This window comes from Triticum aestivum, chromosome 6D (assembly GCF_018294505.1).
Source record: "Triticum aestivum cultivar Chinese Spring chromosome 6D, IWGSC CS RefSeq v2.1, whole genome shotgun sequence".
NCBI lineage: Eukaryota > Viridiplantae > Streptophyta > Magnoliopsida > Poales > Poaceae > Triticum > Triticum aestivum.
In genome coordinates, this window is record NC_057811.1 from 56,493,554 (window position 1) to 56,512,120 (window position 18,567).

Consider the following 18,567-nt stretch of genomic DNA (forward strand, 5'->3'; position numbering starts at 1 on the left):
ATCTTTTAGACAGCAACATATATTGCCATATAATTTCTTATGATAAAGTAACAATTCGTTCACAAGGTAAAGTATGAATCAAAAACTTCATTGAAAACTAACAAACTATGATCTCAGTCATTGAAGCAATTGCAGTTTATCATAACATCGGAAAGAGTCAATATAAGAGCTTTTCATCAAGTCCACATACTCAACTATCATATAACCTTTCACAATTGCAAACACTCACGCGATACTTATGGGTACAAAGTTTCAATGGATCTTTCCAACACGTAGATCTTGCCAAAGGAAAAAGTGTAAAAAGGAAAGGTGATGATCACCATGACTCTTGCATAAGGGTAGGAGATAAAAATAAAAGATACGCCCTTCGCAGAGGGAAGCAGAGGTTGTCATGCGCTTTTATGGTTGGATGCACAAAATCTTAATGTGAAAGAATGTCACTTTATATTGCCACTTGTGATAAAGACCTTTGTTATGCAGTCCGTCGCTTTTATTTCTTCCATATCACAAGCTCGTATAAAGCTTATTTTCTTCACACTAATAGATCATGCATATTTAGAGAGCAATTTTTATTGCTTGCACCGATGACAACTTACTTGAAGGATCTTACTCAATCCATAGGTAGGTATGGTGGACTCTCATGGCAAAACTGGGTTTAGGGAAGTTTGGAAGAACAAGTAGTATCTCTACTTGGTGCAAAGAATTTGGCTAGCATGAGAGGTAAAGGCAAGCTCAACATATTGGATGATCCATTACAATATAACTTCTATTCGGATATAAGCAAACACAACTCATTATGTTGTCTTCCTTGCCCAACATCAACTTTTTAGCATGTCATATTTTAATGAATGCTCACAATTACAAAAGATGTCCAAGATAGTATATTTATATGTGAGGCCTCTCTTTCTTTATTACTTCCTATTAATTGCAACAATGACTAAAACTATGTTTGTCAACTCTCAACAACTTTTATTCATCATACTCTTTATATGTGAAATCATTACTCTCCATAAGATCAATATATGATCCTCTTATTTCTTTTTATTCTTTCTTTTATTTAATTCCCTCAAGATCATAGCAAGAAAGCAAAGCCCTTATCTCAAAGCCACTCTTTGTTATATATCTCACGGACTTGATTACATAGGGGGATCATAAAGCAAAACTCAAAAACTAGATCATACTCAAAACTTTATTCTACTTGATCAAGATATAACCAAAAGGATCGAACTAAGAAAAACGATAAAGAAAAAGTTGTGATGGTGATACGATACCGGGGCACTCCCCCAAGCTTGGCAGTTGCCAAGGGGGTGCCCATACCCATGTATTAAGGTCTCTTTCTTTGGAGGTGGTGATGAAGGAGCTGTTTTCCTCTTCTCCAGCTGGCGTCAGAGGATAAAATTTTCATCCCTCAGCTCCTCGTCATCGAGCTCAAGCTTCAATATATTTTCGCATAATGCTGCCTTGCTATCCTGCGAAAAATGTGGTGGGATAGATCGAACCTTAGGGAGGCTTGACTTCATGAACTCCACATGCATATCACGAGGTTGGGGTAGTGGATCGTCCTCTTCATCGGAACTTGTCTCCTCCTTCCCCTTTGGCTCATAATCTTCTTCCTCCTCCGTGGTCCAACCATAATGTTCCACATCCCCATATACTTTTGGGTTTGTGATATAATCAGCCGTGTGGCTTTCTCCCTCTGAATCTTGGGACGACATCTTGCTTCTAGTCTGCTACAGAAACAACTCAAAACAAAAACAGGGGATTTTTGCGTGGTACGGTGGTCAAAACCTTGGGAGATTATATAATGAATTTTTACCGACCATAAGAAGTATTCTGCAAGAAAACGGAGTCCGGAGGGCACACGAGGTGGCCACAAGGTTTGGGGGCGCGCCCTCCACCCTTGTGGTGGCCTCGTGTCTCTTTCGGACTATTTTAATTTTCCTAATTTTTTAAATATTCGAAAACGGTGAAAATTTATCATTGGAAATGTTTTGGAGTCATTTTACTTACCGTACCACATACCTATTCCTTTTCGGAGTCTGAAACGTTCTGGAAAGTGTCCCTTATGTGCTCCTCCGGTGTCACGGTATCAATTATATTGGTCTCAACATTTATGGGAGTACCTGAGATATAATGTTTGAGTCTTTGACCGTTTACCAACTTCGGATTTTTACCTGCGGCATTATTAGTTTTAATGGCACCGGAATGATAGACCTCCTCGATGATGATGTAGGGGCCTTCCATTTAGAGAGAAGTTTTCCTGCAAAAAATCTTAAACGATCACCTACATTAAACCCAAGCTTTTCCAACATGATCACCTACATTAAACTCACGCTTTTGTATCCTCTTGTCATGCCATCTTTTAACTTTTTCCTTAAACAACTTGGCATTCTCATAGGCTTGGGTTCTCCATTCATCAAGTGAGCTAATATCAAATAACCTCTTCTCATGGGCAAGTTTGAAATCATAATTGAGCGCTTTAATAGCCCAATATGCCTTATGTTCTAGCTCAAGAGGTAAGTGACATGTCTTTCCATACCCATAGGATTCTTATATGCAGTTCTATAAGCCCACAAAGCATCATCAAGTTTCTTAGACCAATTCTTTCTATAGATCTATTAATAGTCTTTTGCAAAATTAATTTAATTTCTCTATTGCTCAATTCTACTTGACCACTAGACTGAGGATGATATGGAGATGCAATTCTATGATTAACATCATATTTAGCAAGCATTTGGAAAGCACCATGAATAAAATGTGAACCACCATCAGTCATTAAATATCTAGGGACTCCAAACCTCGGAAAAATAGCTTCCTTAAGTGTTTTAATAGAAGTGTTGTGATCAGCACTACCAGTTGGAATAGCTTCTACCCACTTAGTAACGTAATCAACAGCAACTAGAATATGTGTATACCCATTAGAGGAAGGAAAAGGTCCCATATAATCAAAGCTCCAAACATCTAATGGTTCAATAACAAGAGAATAATTCATAGGCATTTCCTGACGATTACTAATATTACCAATTCTCTGGCATTCATGACAAGATAAGACAAACTTACGGGCATCTTTAAAGAGAGTGGGCCAATAGAACACCGATTGCAATACCTTATGTGCAGTTCTATCTCCAGCGTGGTGTCCTCCGTAAGACTCGGAGTGGCACTTGCATAGGATCTGTTCCTGTTCATACTCAGGTACACATCGTCTAATAACACCATCTACTCATTTGTAAAGGTCTGTGTTATCCCAGAAGTAATGTCTTAAATCATAGAAAAACTTTTTCTTTTGCTGGTATGTGAAACTAGGTGGTATGAATTTGGCAACAATATAATTAGCATAATCAGCATACCATGGAGCATTACGAGAAGCATTTATGACATTTAATTGCTCATCGGGAAAGCTATCATCAATAGGTAGTGGGTCATCAAGAACATTTTCTAACCTAGAGAAGTTATCTGCAACGGGGTTCTCAGCTCCCTTTCTATCAACAATGTGCAAATCAAATTCTTGTAGCAAGAGAACCCATCTAATGAGTCTAGGTTTAGCCTCTTTCTTTTCCATAAGGTATTTAATAGCAGCATGATCGGTGTGAACAGTTGTAACATCCCAAATTTTCAATTTGGAATGTTAAACATAGATCATTCATGCATATCATATTTTGTTGCATTTCGTTTTGTGATCCTCGAAATTCTAAGCAACTCAAGGACCCTCGGAGAGAGTTGGGGATTTCACTATTTCCATATTTGAATTTTATCAAATATTTAAACAAGGATTATTTGTTTTAATTATTTTTCTCTCCGAAAATATTTCATATTAAAATATATGAGAGGAGATAATATGACTTCTCCAAAATAAATGAAATATTGGAGGAAAATATTAAAATCAAATATTTGATTTTATTCGGATTTTATTGCTATTTTATTTGCATTAGAAAATTGCATGTTTTCAAAATTGCATTTTAGGGCCAAGAAAAGGTTCATCTCGTTCTAAATATTTTATTTAGACGGTGAAAATTTGTTTTGGCATTTTTAGATTTTATTTATTTTTCTAGGATTTATTTTCGGTGGAATCTATTTAAATAAAACTTCTTCCGCACCCGACTGGGCCAAGGCCCAGCCGAGCCAGGCCGCCGGCCCGTGCCACGCCACCGCCTCCGTCGTGCCCGAGTCCGGCCAGGACTCGGCAGCCGCCGCCGTCGCCGCCCGGGACTCCTCCCGCCCCCTCCCGCAAGCCACCTGCCCCCTCCCCTTTATAAGCCACCGCCCCCGCCCCCAAATTGCCACCACCGCCGCCGCAAGCAGCAGCAGCAGCCACCGCCGACTGTCGCGCCCGCCGCCGCCTGCCGCGCCTCGCCAGCCGCGCCGCCGCCGCGCCACACCACCGCCGCCCCGCCGCACCACCCGCAGCCCAACCTCGCCCCGCCGGAGCCGCCGCGGAACCCGCTGGAGCCGCCGGTTTTTTTTCGGTTTAGGTAAAACCCATCGGTTTTTAAAAAAACCATAGTTACGTTTTTTCTTCGGTTCGCCGAGTTTTCTCGGTTTAGTTTATTTAGCGGACGTTCGTCCGTACGATCGTTTTAACGAACGGTTTTCGCCCGTTGGTCACAAACAACGAACATTCATTCGTTAGTCAATTCGTCAGCTTTTCTTTTTCTCGGGTTTTTCGCGATTATTTTCGATCGCGACTTCTGATCCGATTTTCGTTTCAGTTTATCTTTTCGCTCGTTTATCAGAATCAGGCGATTCAAGCGCCTAGATCTTCGTCTCAAAACCCTCTTTCTATTTAACCAACTTGAACAAGGTTTTGGTACTGTAAAATTGGACTTTAGTCCAGATTAGTAATCGGATCTTGTTTCTTTCGCAGTTTGAGTTTCGTTGCTCCGTTTGATTTGATTCTTTTTGCAAACCGGAGTTCTTAAGTTGAACTTTCTGGTTAGATCTTCTTATTTGAGTTTTACCCGTGCATCTGTGATTGATTGCTTATGTATGCTATTGTTTGTTTGCGATAGAATTCCCAGAGTGCGAAGCGTGCTACTACGAGTCCCTAGGTTTTGCGGATCGTCAGCAAGGCAAGTAACACATTGATCATACTCTTTTCATACCTAGTTTTTATGCATTAGCTCCAATCCTCAAATACTGCATGATTAGGATGTGATTAACTTGTGGGTATTGGGAAGTAGTTGATGAGGTAGAACCTATTGCCCTGTTATTATCAAACCCTTGGGAGTTACTTCTACGTATTGCTTATATTGCTATGCTATGCTTGTAGACGTGGTTTGGGTGAGTGAATCCATGACAGATGTGAGATTGTTAAGTAATGGTTCAACTTAAGGTAGCAACTTTAATACACATCTGGGTGGATTGCTTGTCGGGCACCTGGAGAATCCAGTGTTGTCCTAGGATATCCCGGAGTACCCGTGTGATAATCCTAAGGTCCGCTACCCAGGCTCAAAGGGAACTGAGATATTACATGCTAGAAACTTCCGTGTGCAGCCACAAGCTATTATGGGCTCTAGCATAGTTGGGTAAGTTGCATGACCTCTTCCAGTGGTAGGCTAGCAGATGTAGAGGGATGTAGGTTGGTACTGTCTACCCGGGGTTAGAGTTAATGCTTCTGAAAGACTGTGTGTCGGTCATCCATTTCTCAAACACCCTGTAGTGCGAGAAATTCAACAGAGGCGAGCGAGTCTTGTGGGGAAAAGTGCGCAAACCTCTGCAGAGTGTATAATCTAATCATGGTTAGCCGTGTCCCCGGTTATGGACATCTTGAGTATCTAGTACTTGTACTATCACATGTATCTCATCACTCTAAGTTAATATGATGGGATGATAATTACTTTTAATTGGGATTGAGTTGGAGGAACCTTCTCAATGATGTTTCAACTACCATGATAGTTAAATAAAATCTATTCCTTTGTTGTACGGAAAAATTGGCTTTTCGCAAAACTATAACCATAGAGCTTTCCACCAGCCAAATATGCATGTAGTGATAGCATTATTCTGTTCTTGCTCTACTGTGTTATATTGCCAACATATTCCATGTGTTGGCCCATTTTCGGGCTGCAATGTATGATGTTGCAGACTTTTCAGACGAGGAGTAAGGTTCGTTAGGTCGTTGCCGTGCAGCTCAGCTATGCCGTTGGAGTTGATGGACTCACTTTATCTTCGAAGCCTTCCGATGTTATCGTATTAGATGGCCTTAAGCCATATTTATTGTAATAAGTTCTCTTTTGAGACATTCGATGTAATAAGTGTTTGATTGCTACTCTGTTATAAATCCTTCGAGTAGTGTGTGTGTCAGCATTACCGATCCAAGGGATGACACTGAAGCACAGAGACTTGACCGTTTGAGGTCGGGTCGCTACAAACAGTTACTTTGGAATCAACAATATAAGGTCTGAACTTATCACATGCAAATACAACTGCTAACAATTCCTTTTCAGTAGTAGCATAATTTCTCTGGACAACAGGAGCAGAAATCAAGGCTTTCTTAAGTATTTCAAATGCTTCTACACAATCATCATAAAAACAAAAGGAATATCTTTTTGTAAGAGATTAGTGAGAGGCCTAGAAATTTTTGAGAAGTCTTTAATGAACCTCCTATAGAAACCAGCATAACCAAGGAAGCTTCTTATACCTTTGATATCTTTAGGACACAACATCTTTTCAATAGCATCCACTTTAGCTTTATCAACTTCAATACCTCTCTCAGAAATTTTATGCCCCAAGACAATACCTTCATTAACCATAAAGTGGCACTTCTCCCAATTCAAGACAACATTAGTTTCTTCACATCTCTGCAAAACTCGATCAAGGTTGCTCAAGCAATCATCAAAAGAAGTTCCGTAAACGGAGAAATCATCCATGAAAACTTCAACGATCTTTTCACAAAAGTCACAGAATATAGCAGTCATACATCTTTGAAAGGTAGCAGGTGCATTACATAAACCAAAAGGCATACGTTTATAAGCAAAGGTACCGAAAGGACAAGTAAAAGTGGTTTTCTCTTGATCTTCTTTCGACACAGGTATTTAAGAGAAACCAGAATAATCATCTAGAAAGCAAAAATGAGTATGTTTGGATAATCTTTCTAGCAATTGATCAATAAAAGGTAGAGGGTAATTATCTTTTCTAGTAGCTTTATTCAATTTGCATAAATCAATTACCATTCTATAACCTATAACAATTCTTTGTGGAATCAATTCATTCTTAGCATTTGGAACAACAGTAATACCTCCCTTCTTAGGGACACAACGAGCATGACTTACCCATTGAATATCAGCAATAGGATAAATTATACCTGCCTACAGAAGCTTTAGTATTTCATTTCTTACCACTTCATTCATCTCGGGATTTAACCGTCGTAGGTGATCAACAACTGGTTTAGCGTCTTTCTCCAATCTTATTTTGTGCTGACATAATGTGGGACTAATTCCCTTAAGATCATCAAGAGTATATCCAATAGCAGCATGGTGCTTCTTCAGAGTTTTCAATAATTTCTTTTCTTCATGCTCTGAAAGGTTAGCACTAATAATAACATGATATATCTTCTTTTCATCAAGATAAGCATATTTCAGAGTATCGGGTAATTGTTTAAGCTCAAACACGGGATCACCCTTAGGTGGAGGAGGATCCCCAAGGATTTCAACAGGCAAATTGTGTTTCAAAATATGTTCCTGATTAAAGGATACTTCATCTATTTCCCTTCTTTCATTCATAAACATATCATTTTCATGGTCTAGCAAATATTGTTCTAAAGGATCATTAGGAGGCACGGAAAGAGAAGCAAGATCAATAATTTCATCCTTACTAGGAAATTCTTTATCATGGGGTTGTCTACAAAATTTAGAGAAATTAAAATCATGAGACATATCTCCCAAACCAACAGTAACAATATCGTTCTCGCAGTCTATCCTAGCATTAACAGTATTCAAGAAGGGTCTACCAAATATAAGGGGACACAAATTATCTTGTGGGGAAGAAAGAACAAGAAAATCAGTAGGATATTTTATCTTCCCACACAAGACTTCAACATCTCTAACAATCCCAATTGGTGATATAGTATCTCTATTAGCGAGCTTAATAGTGACATCAATATCCTCTATCTCAGCAAGTGCAATATCATTCATAATTTCTTTGTATAAGGTATAAGGAATTGCACTCACACTAGCACCCACATCACATAAGCCATGATAACAATGATCTCCTATTTTAACAGAAACAACATGCATGCCAACAACAGGTCTATGTTTGTCTTTAGTATCGAGTTTAGCAATTATAGCAGCTTCATTACAGAAGTAAATAACATGCCCATCAATATTATCAACCAAGAGATCTTTAACCATAGCAACACTAGGTTCAACTTTAACTTGTTCAAATGGTGTATGTGTTTTATTATTACTCTTACGAACCACAGTTGAAGCTTTAGCATGATCCTTTATTCTAACAGGAAATGGTGGCTTCTCAATATAAGAAGTGGGAACAATAGGATCAACATTATAAATAATAGTTTCTTCTTCAACTCTAACAGGTTCAACTACTTTAACTTCAATGGGAGGATGATATTTAAACCACTTCTCCTTAGGGAGATCACCGTGACTAGCAAAAGATTCACAGAAAGAAGCTACTATCTCAAAGTCAAGTCCATATTTAGTGCTCAAATCACGAAAAGCATTGGTATCATAAAACATTTAACACAATCAAACTTAAGGTTTATTCCTGAATCCTTACCTTCGTCGAGATCCCAATCTTCACAGTTGCGTTAATTCTTTCCAATAAATCCCATTTGAATTCAATATCCTTCTTCATATGGCAACTAGTACAAGAAAGTATCGAGCATGGATCGATCATTATGTGAAAGCTGAGCATAAATTTTTTGAATAATAATTTCTCTTGAGAGCTCATGATTGGGCCATGAATATAACATTGACTTAAGCCCCCCCCCAAGCTTGAGCGATACTTTCTCCTTCACGAGGCGAAAAATTATATATATAATTCCGATCACGATGAACTAGATGCATAGGATAAAACTTCTGATGAAATTCCAATTTCAATCGGTTGCAGTTCCATGATCCAATATCATCCAATAGCCTATACCATGTCAATGCCTTGCCCATCAAAGATAAAGGGAAGACTTTCTTCTTGACAACATCCTCGGGTATACCTGCAAGCTTAAATAATCCACAAACTTCATCCACATAGATTAGGTGCATATCGGGATGTAATGTTTGTGATGCCCTCGATTCAATCATACACTAATCATACACGCAAATGTGTACGATGACGATCAAGGGCTCACGGGAAGATATCACAACACAACTCTAGACACAAATTTAAAATAATACAAGCTTTATATTACAAGCCAGGGGCCTCGAGAGCTCGAATACATAAGCTCGAATACACAAGAGTCAGCGGAAGCAACAATATCTGAGTACAGACATAAGTTAGACAAGATTGCCTTAAAAAGGCTAGCACAAAAGCAACAACGATCGAAAAGGCACGGCCTCCTGCCTGGGAGCCTCCTAACAACTCCTGGTCGTCGGCGGCCTCCACGTAGTAGTAGGCACCCTCAGTGTAGTAGCAGCCGTCGTCGAAGGTGGCGTCTGGATCCTGGGCTCCACCATCTGGTTGCGTCAACCGGAAAGAAGAAGAAAGGGGGAAAAGGGGGAGCGAGGCAACCGTGAGTACTCATCCAAAGTACTCGCAAGCAAGGATCTACACTACATATGCATCGGTATCGATGAAAGGGGTTGTATCTGTGGACTGGACTGCAGAATGCCAGAAGAGAAGGGGAAAGCCTAGCCTATCGAAGACTAGCATCTTCTGGAAACCACCATCTTGCAGCAACAGGAGGGAGTAGAGTAGCATAAAGTAAAGTAGTAGAAGTGTTATCAACCTCGGTCAGAGATCCTTTCTCGACTCCCTGCAAGAAAGCAATCCTAGAGCCATACTATCCATTTATCATCACAATCCATTTCTCATCACAAGTATCCGGTTCTAGTTGTATCGATCGGGATACAACTCCAAGTGTCCGTTACCGTAGGACAGGCTATCGATAGATGTTTTCTTCCCTGCAGGGGTGCACCAACTTACCCACCATGCTCGATAAACTTCGGCCGGACACACTTTCCTGGGTAATGCCCGGCCTCGGCCAAACAATACGCCGCAACCCGACCTAGGCTTAATAGAGAGGTCAGCACGCCGGACTAAACCTATGCCCCCAAGGGTCATGGGCCATCTCCCCGGGAACTCCTGCGCGTTGCGTACGCGGCCGGTGAGCAAACCTAGCTACCTCCTTTTAAAAGGCAGGTGCTTACCAGTCCAACCCGGCGCGCGCCGCTCAGTCGCTGATGTCTATTAAGCTTCGGCTGATGCATACGACGCATAACGCCCATACTATGCCCACGTGATGGTTAGTGCTATCAGGCCAGAGGCCCCTCGGATCAAATATCCAAATCATAGTGGATTAGGAGCACGCGATAACAAGCAGAGACTCACGAAAGATGTGACCGCGTTGCCCCGTCTCGAGGACTTGCGGCAAGGGCTAGGAATGCCCGGCCACACCTCGTAATTATCTCGCGGGCACCCTCCAGGTCAACCCGTCTCCACATCACTCGCGGGTACCCCTCAGGGTCGACCCACCTTTCCAAGTAACAGTGGTAAAGTCCAAGTATCCGTGTGTCCAAACATCAAGGGGAGAACCCGAGGAATCACCCCCGGTGAATTCCACTCGATGTAATCATCAAGGTGAACGTAAGAGGAACCACCCCCGAGGTTCACACTTGAGGGGTTGCACGACAGAGTCGTATCGGAAGTGGTTAAGGCGGAATCACCCTCGATGACCACGACCGAATAGCTACACTACAGGGTTAACATCAGAAGTGTTGTAGAGGTCTCACCCTCGGCACTCGATAGTAACCCAGTAGTGTCGAGCAACTAAGGGGAAAGTGATGTGCGGTGCCGAGGCCTAGTCTTCGATCCCGTTGATTGGGTCTTCTGATAATCCAGCGGGGTAGTCGGGACAAAGTGGGGGTCTCTGATGGGTCTCCACCCAACCTATACTAAACAGTTTAGGATAAGCAGGTAGGTAACAACAACAGGTTACAATAAACAGGCTATGCATCAGAATAGGAGCAAACAATAATAGTAGCAAAATCTAATGCAAGCATGAGAGAATGGAATGGGCGATATCGGGATGATCAAAGGGGGGGCTTGCCTGGAAGCTCTGCTGTAAAGGAAGAAGTGTCGTCGACGACGTAGTCGATCACAGGGGCATCAGACGTCACAGGGTCTACCGAAGAGAAGAGGGGGAGAAACAGTAAATACATAGAAAGCAAGTGCATAACAGGACAACAGGCAGAGCTAGACGTGTTTTAATGCGGTGCTACACGATACCGGTGAAGGGGGAAGTCAACCGGGAATGTTTTCCCGGTTCCGGACCTATGTCAGACAGATGACTGGAGAGGGAAAGTTCCATGTTCAGATAGTTAGAGGCATCTGATAGGTAAACGGACCGCGAGTTCAGAGTCGTCTCGTCGTTCTGAGCAACTTTCATATATAGAACTTTTTCATCCGAGTAATAGTTGAATTTATATGAATTTTCAAAGTTTTAAAGAATTTCTGAAATTAATAATAATTCAAGTTGACCAGGTCAGTTTGACTTGTCAAAAGGAGAAGGTGTGGCCCACATGGCATAGGCTATACCTAAACTTATAATTAAAAACTATCCTAATCAAATGAGGCCAACATATCATCTGCACATTAGGCAATTTAGTGTACTAATCTAATCCTAGAGCTATCCTCTCTCTAATAAAATAAGCCGGCCAGAGACACAGCCGGATGTGCATGTTGTGCACACATGCACGGCCATGGCAAAGCAACAGCAAAGCAGCTTGGCGGCAGTAGCAAAAACGCAGCAGGAGGAGGCAGGGAAGAGCGGCATCAGCAAGCAGCAAAGTGGCAGCCGCGGCAAGGCAGCTGTAGCACAGCAGTGATACTTAGGAGCAGCAGTAGCAAGCGAGCAGTAGTAGGCAGCGGCGAGCGCATCAGCAGGCAGTGGCGCTAGATGAAGTGGCAGCGGGCAGAGCAAGCAGTAGCAAGCAAGGCAGCGGCAGTAGTGTGCAACAAAGCAGCGCAGTAGCAGGCACGCAGAACAGCGGCTAGCGGCAGCAGCAAGCGCGGGCGGCGAGTGCGACAGCCGGTGGCTAGCGCAACAGCGGGCGGGCGCACGGGAGGCTATGGACGCGGGGAGCAGGAGCAGCGCGAGCGCGTGGCTCGGGCGGCGAGGCATCTGTAGGGGAGCCCAGGCGCACATGGGCGCGGGCCACAGGGGCGAGGACGGCAGAGGTTGCAGCGGGCAGCAGCAGCAGTGGGGCGCACGGGAGTGCAGGCCCACGTGTACGCGGGGTGAGGGGAGCAGGGCGCAAGGACTGCGGGCGGCTACGGCGACAGATCGACAACGGGTAGCAACGGCGTTCAACGTATATGTGTCTACGAGGCACATGGAGGAGCAAGAGAAGGGCAAGGAGGACGAGGAGCTCACGTTGTTCTGCAGGGAAGGTCAGTGGGCTCGAGGAAGCACCGAAGATGATGAATTGAAGACAGCGCCCACCGGAGTCCGAGGTGGAAGAAGGCTTCGGTGGTGGCGTTGCGGCACGAGGAAGTTAGAAGAACGCCCCGCGATGGATGAGGACGAGGAAGGCGCACCTACGGGGCAACCTCATAGAGCTTGGGAAGCACCGTGGCCGGGGAATCGACAAAGGCGGCGGCGACGGTTGCGTACGGGGGCCTCTCCAGATCAGGGAGGAGACCGAGGGGAGGGGAAAAACTGGGGCTAGGGTTCGGAGGGGGGGCCGCTGTGACGTTCTTATCCACCGAGAGGACCGCGGGATGCCCGACACGGCGATGGCAGCGGCCATGGTGGGGGTAGATGTGTGCCACGCCATGGCCCTATCTCCTCTCTGTACAGAGAAACAGAGGAAGGGGAAAAGGCCGTGGTGGGCTGGGGCTGTGCTACTGTAGCACTAGGCTTCTAGTGCGCAGTGTGCAATTAGCCCCTTTTTCCCTATTTCTAATTTTCTGTTTTGTATTTTCTCCACCATTTTGTATTTTAATGTAATACCAAATAATTTTTGGTTACCCCAAAACTTATCACACAATTAGTAGACAATGTTTTGAGCTAGCACACAAGATATCAAGTGTTTTGGAAATACATAAACAATTGTTTATTTTTTAAAGGCTATTTTAGTTGTTGTTGAGCCACTTTAGATTTTACTAGGGATTAATTGTTGAGTCAAATGATGTTGCTTTCTACACGACAATTATTTAGTGAATATTTGCATCATCTCAAACATATTTGTTTTACCATTTGAAGGAATAAGAATTGACTTGTTTTGGAAGTTGAATTTCACTCGTGTTTGAACCAAAGTAAGATTAGCAACAGTAAGAGTGGTGACGTGGCACCATTAACTTGGGATTACTGTAGCTTAATTATCCGGGCGTCACAATTCTCCTCCACTAAAAGAAATCTCGTCCCGAGATTTAAGGGTTCAGTAAGGGGGAAAGACTCGGGAAGGTGTCAGAAAGTAACTCTCGAACTGAAACTTAAGAAAATATCGAGAGTAAAGAAGGAGGTACCATGTGAAGTTTCAAGCGGGTAGGCAATCGTTCGATGCCTAAAACAAGTGTGAAGGGGGGTCCAGAGCAACGAGAATAAGTATTGTGTCTGATACCAGAATAGATCACTAGGTAGGTGGCCCGTGAATTACATACGAGGCCACGCGCGAGGAATAACTATGGAAACAGGGGTGTACAGGAGAGTCAGGTTTCGATCCTGTGGAACTGTGGGTTATGGGTCCACCATGTGCGTGAAAAATAGAAAGGGGGCCGATAGCAAGGCATGTCAGATGATAGATTGCCAGTTATGTTGCCAACAACGTTGGTACCAAGGGCGAGGGACAAAGAGAACTATTTTCCTGCTCGTTGAACGAGGCGGACCAATAGGCAAAGTTCTCGTCCATCGGTGGTTACCGGAATGTCAACAGCAATAATAACAAGGTCTTACTAACAAATTGTACACCGAGGTGTTTACATAAGCAGGGAACTATTATTGCTTAGATCATACAGATCACAAGAAAGGTTGACAAAACAACGAAAAGGAAAATGTGTTTAAACACAAGATTTAGGAGTGTAACTTTCCCAAGGAACAGTAGAGCATGATATACATGTCAGAACAACAAGTACATCACCATTTGGATAAAGGGGCAAGGGAATTCATGATGTATCCATACAATGGTGTTTGGATAATAGAGCAAGAAACATTTGGCAATGCACTTTCAATGTTCTTGTTGTTGTTCGGCGTAACACAGTCATGCTTCGAGGTAACATTAACATGGTGTTTCAAGCAAGATTGAATTTGAAGGTCACAAGAAGTACAAAGGAACAATTCCAAGAATGTCAAGGAATGTAAGATATAACCAAAACATGACCAAGTCTGTATTGGCAGGAAGTGAAGGATGGTGTCGATGACAACACGAATCATCGACGAGCAAGGATGGTATTTCTCCTCAAGAATTCGATTGATATATTAGGACAAGGTAGTATATCGATGGTGATCATGACAAATTTTGTCGAGAGGCTCTATGAAAATGTAATCGATCGATGCTGACATCAAGTCAAAGGAATGATTAAGCGAAAGGTTATTGGAACCATTGGTATGACACAAACTTGAAATCAAACTTGTTGTTCAAGGCGAAATGACATGACAAGGAAAATCGATGTAAGCTTTGCTCATTATCGGAAATTTTGCTTCGGGAAGGACCAGGTAGCATAGTTAAAATTTAGCACGATAATGACATAGCCGGCCAGGCTAGGAATAACTTGAAGGATTATTAACTAGTAAGAAATGAAAATTACTTAGAGTTGTAGAATCAGAGTGGGGAATCGATTCAACCGATTCACTTATCGGTGTCCTCGAGTGATTAATAACCCAAATCCCGGGGGAAATCTGAAATCGGTGAGAAGCAATACTAGATGAAGACTCATAGGAAGCAACACAGTTCTTTGATATTCTCGAGGTACCGGAGGGTAATACTCGAAGGTAGATCATAATAAAGGTTGGGCAGGCGTATTGACCTGCAAAAGACAAGTGATTTAACTTGTCCAAGAAATGGGACCAAAGAAGAACAATCATGGTCAGAACCACGGTTGCGAAGGATCAATTCACCGATACCAGATGATATTATATCAAGGAAATAGTTATTATTACAAGAAGCTTACATGATAAGTTCCACATCGTGTCCATGGGCATGAACACAAAGTTCAAGGTCGACTCCCACTTCTTCAATGTATAACCTTCCATTCACTTCTCGTTTTTTTCAAAAATGGCATTAGTTGTTGAAAGTTTTAACTGGTGCAATACCAGATAAGTATGACCCATGAAAACTTTCGGGTTCACACAAATTAGGGAAGGCGTTGGTTCAACCCATCGGGGCATCTTAGGACCAATTACCACAAACTTCAGGACCAATTAACACATGCTAGAAGCAGAGCATGATTGACAAAAGCATATGATACAATTTACCAAAGGCATTATGTATTGGGGGAGCATTCACAAGGTGATAGAATATGAAGTACACTGTCGGATAAAACCCAATAATGGATCTGGCGACTCACGGCGGAGTTGATGTGAGTATATTCAACCAGGAGAAGAAGAAATGCAAGGGCATCGGTTTATGGAAACATCTGAATAATTCGACATTCAAGTTGAAGGGAACTAGGTGGACAATCATTACAACATGATTGGCCGAGATCCAACTCATGTCTAGAATGACGTATGAGCCGGAAGGTCAAATTTCAGGGTTCGACTGATTATTGCGAGCAATTGCAACATAAAGAATCAATAGGCTCAGGATGGCAAGGACAAAGGATGTTAATGAATATTGCTAGACATATGGATTTAACCATAATGCAGGCAGACAAGACTTTCGGGAGCACTAGGCTACAGAGGATCTTTGGGAGATCGAATTGCATTCGAAGAATTTTGTGAGACATAAGATCAACTGGGGATGAACAAATCCCCAATAAGGGTGAGGAATTTTTCGTAGGGTTATTCAGGAGGAAAAGAGCTGCAGGGCAGTCAGAAAAAGGATTCTTGAAAGTCGGAGAATACTTTTGGGTATCTTGTAATAACAAGAGCAACTAGGGATGGAAGTATGAACGGTGAGCGTACGCAGTTATCGATAAGGATTCAACGGTGTTAAGGGATTGTAAAAGAAATGGCATAAATTATCGGCAGTAGATCGGAGAGTATCTACGAAGTCTTTTGGTGAAGCAGGCAACCATTCGGAATGAAGGGGCTCTCCATGGAAAGTCGTTACGAGAACCTAATGTAGTTAGTAAATTCATTTTACCCGAATAGAAGAGAGATCAGAATCCCAGAATATAGACGAGGAATAAAAGATCCTAATACCACCCAATGGCAACGTCGGCCCATATGCCACACAACCAAGTTAGTAAAACGGTTTTGGACGACTAGACTCAACTTTGGCCAAGGAGTTGGAAAAGGGGGTTCCTACAGGCAGTCGGCTCTGATACCAACTTGTGATGCCCTCGATTCAATCGTACACTAATCATACACGCAAATGTGTACGATGACGATCAAGGACTCACGGGAAGATATCACAACACAACTCTAGACACAAGTTTAAAATAATACAAGCTTTATATTACAAGCCAGGGGCCTCGAGGGCTCGAATACATAAGCTCGAATACACAAGAGTCAGCGGAAGCAACAATATATGAGTACAGACATAAGTTAGACAAGATTGCCTTAAGAAGGCTCGCACAAAAGCAACAATGATCGAAAAGGCAAGGCCTCCTGCCTGGGAGCCTCCTAACTACTCCTGGTCGTCGGCGGCCTCCACGTAGTAGTAGGCACCCTCAGTGTAGTAGCAGTCGTCGTCGAAGGTGGCGTCTGGATCCTGGGCTCCACCATCTGGTTGCATCAACCTGAAAGAAGAAGAAAGGGGGAGCAAAGCAACCGTGAGTACCCATCCAAAGTACTCGCAAGCAAGGATCTACACTACATATGCATTGGTATCAATGAAAGGGGTTGTATCTGTGGACTGGACTGTAGAATGCCAGAAGAGAAGGGGAAAGCCTAGCCTATCGAAGACTAGCATCTTCTGGAAACCACCATCTTGCAGCAACAGGAGGGAGTAGAGTAGCATAAAGTAAAGTAGTAGAAGTGTTATCAACCTCGGCCAGAGATTCTTTCTCGACTCCCTGCGAGAAAGCAATCCCAAAGCCATACTATCCATTTCTCATCACAATCCATTTCTCATCACAAGTATCCGGTTCTAGTTGTATCGACCGGGATACAACTTCAAGTGTCCGTTACCGTAGGACAGGCTATCGATAGATGTTTTCTTCCCTGCAGGGGTGCACCAACTTACCCACCACGCTCGATTAACTCCGGCCGGACACACTTTCCTGGGTAATGCCCGGCCTCGGCCAAACAATACGCCACAACCCTACAGGTCAGCACGCCAGACTAAACCTATGCCCCCAGGGGTCATGGGCCATCTCCCGGGAACTCCTACACGTTGCGTACGCGGCCGGTGAGCAGACCTAGCTACCTCCTTTAAAAAGGCAGGTGCTTACCAGTCCAACCCCGCGCGCGCCGCTCAGTCGCTGATGTCTATTAAGCTACGGCTGATGCATACGACGCAGAACGCCCATACTATGCCCATGTGATGGTTAGTGCTACCAGGCCAGAGGCCCCACTGTTCAAATATCCAAATCGTAGTGGATTAGGAGCACGCGGTAACAAGCAGAGACTCACGAAAGATGTGACCCCGTTGCCCCGTCTCGAGGACTTGCGGCAAGGGCTAGGAATGCCCGGCCACGCCTCGTAATTATCTCGCGGGCACCCTCCAGGTCAACCCGTCTCCACATCACTCGCGGGTACTCCTCAGGGTCGACCCGCCTTTCCAAGTAACAGTGGTAAAGTCCAAGTATCCGTGTGTCCAAACATCAAGGGGAGAACCCGAGGAATCACCCCCGGTGAATTCCACTCGATGTAATCATCAAGGTGAACGTAAGAGGAACCACCCCCGAGGTTCACACTTGAGGGGTTGCACGACAGAGTCGTATAGGAAGTGGTTAAGGCGGAATCACCCTCGATGACCACGTCCAAATAGCTACACTACAGGGTTAACATCAGAAGTGTTGTAGAGGTCTCACCCTCGGCACTCGATAGTAACCCAGTAGTGTCGAGCAACTAAGGGGAAAGTGATGTGCGGTGCCGAGGCCTGGTCTTCGATCCCGTTGATCGGGTCTTCTGATAATCCAGCGGGGCAGTCGGGACAATGTGGGGGTCTCTGATGGGTCTCCACCCAACCTATACTAAACAGTTTAGGATAAGCAGGTAGGTAACAACAACAGGTTACAATAAAAAGGCTAAGCATCAGAATAGGAGCAAACAATAACAGTAGCAAAATCTAATGCAAGCATGAGAGAATGGAATGGGCGATATCGGGATGATCAAAGGGGGGGCTTGCCTGGAAGCTC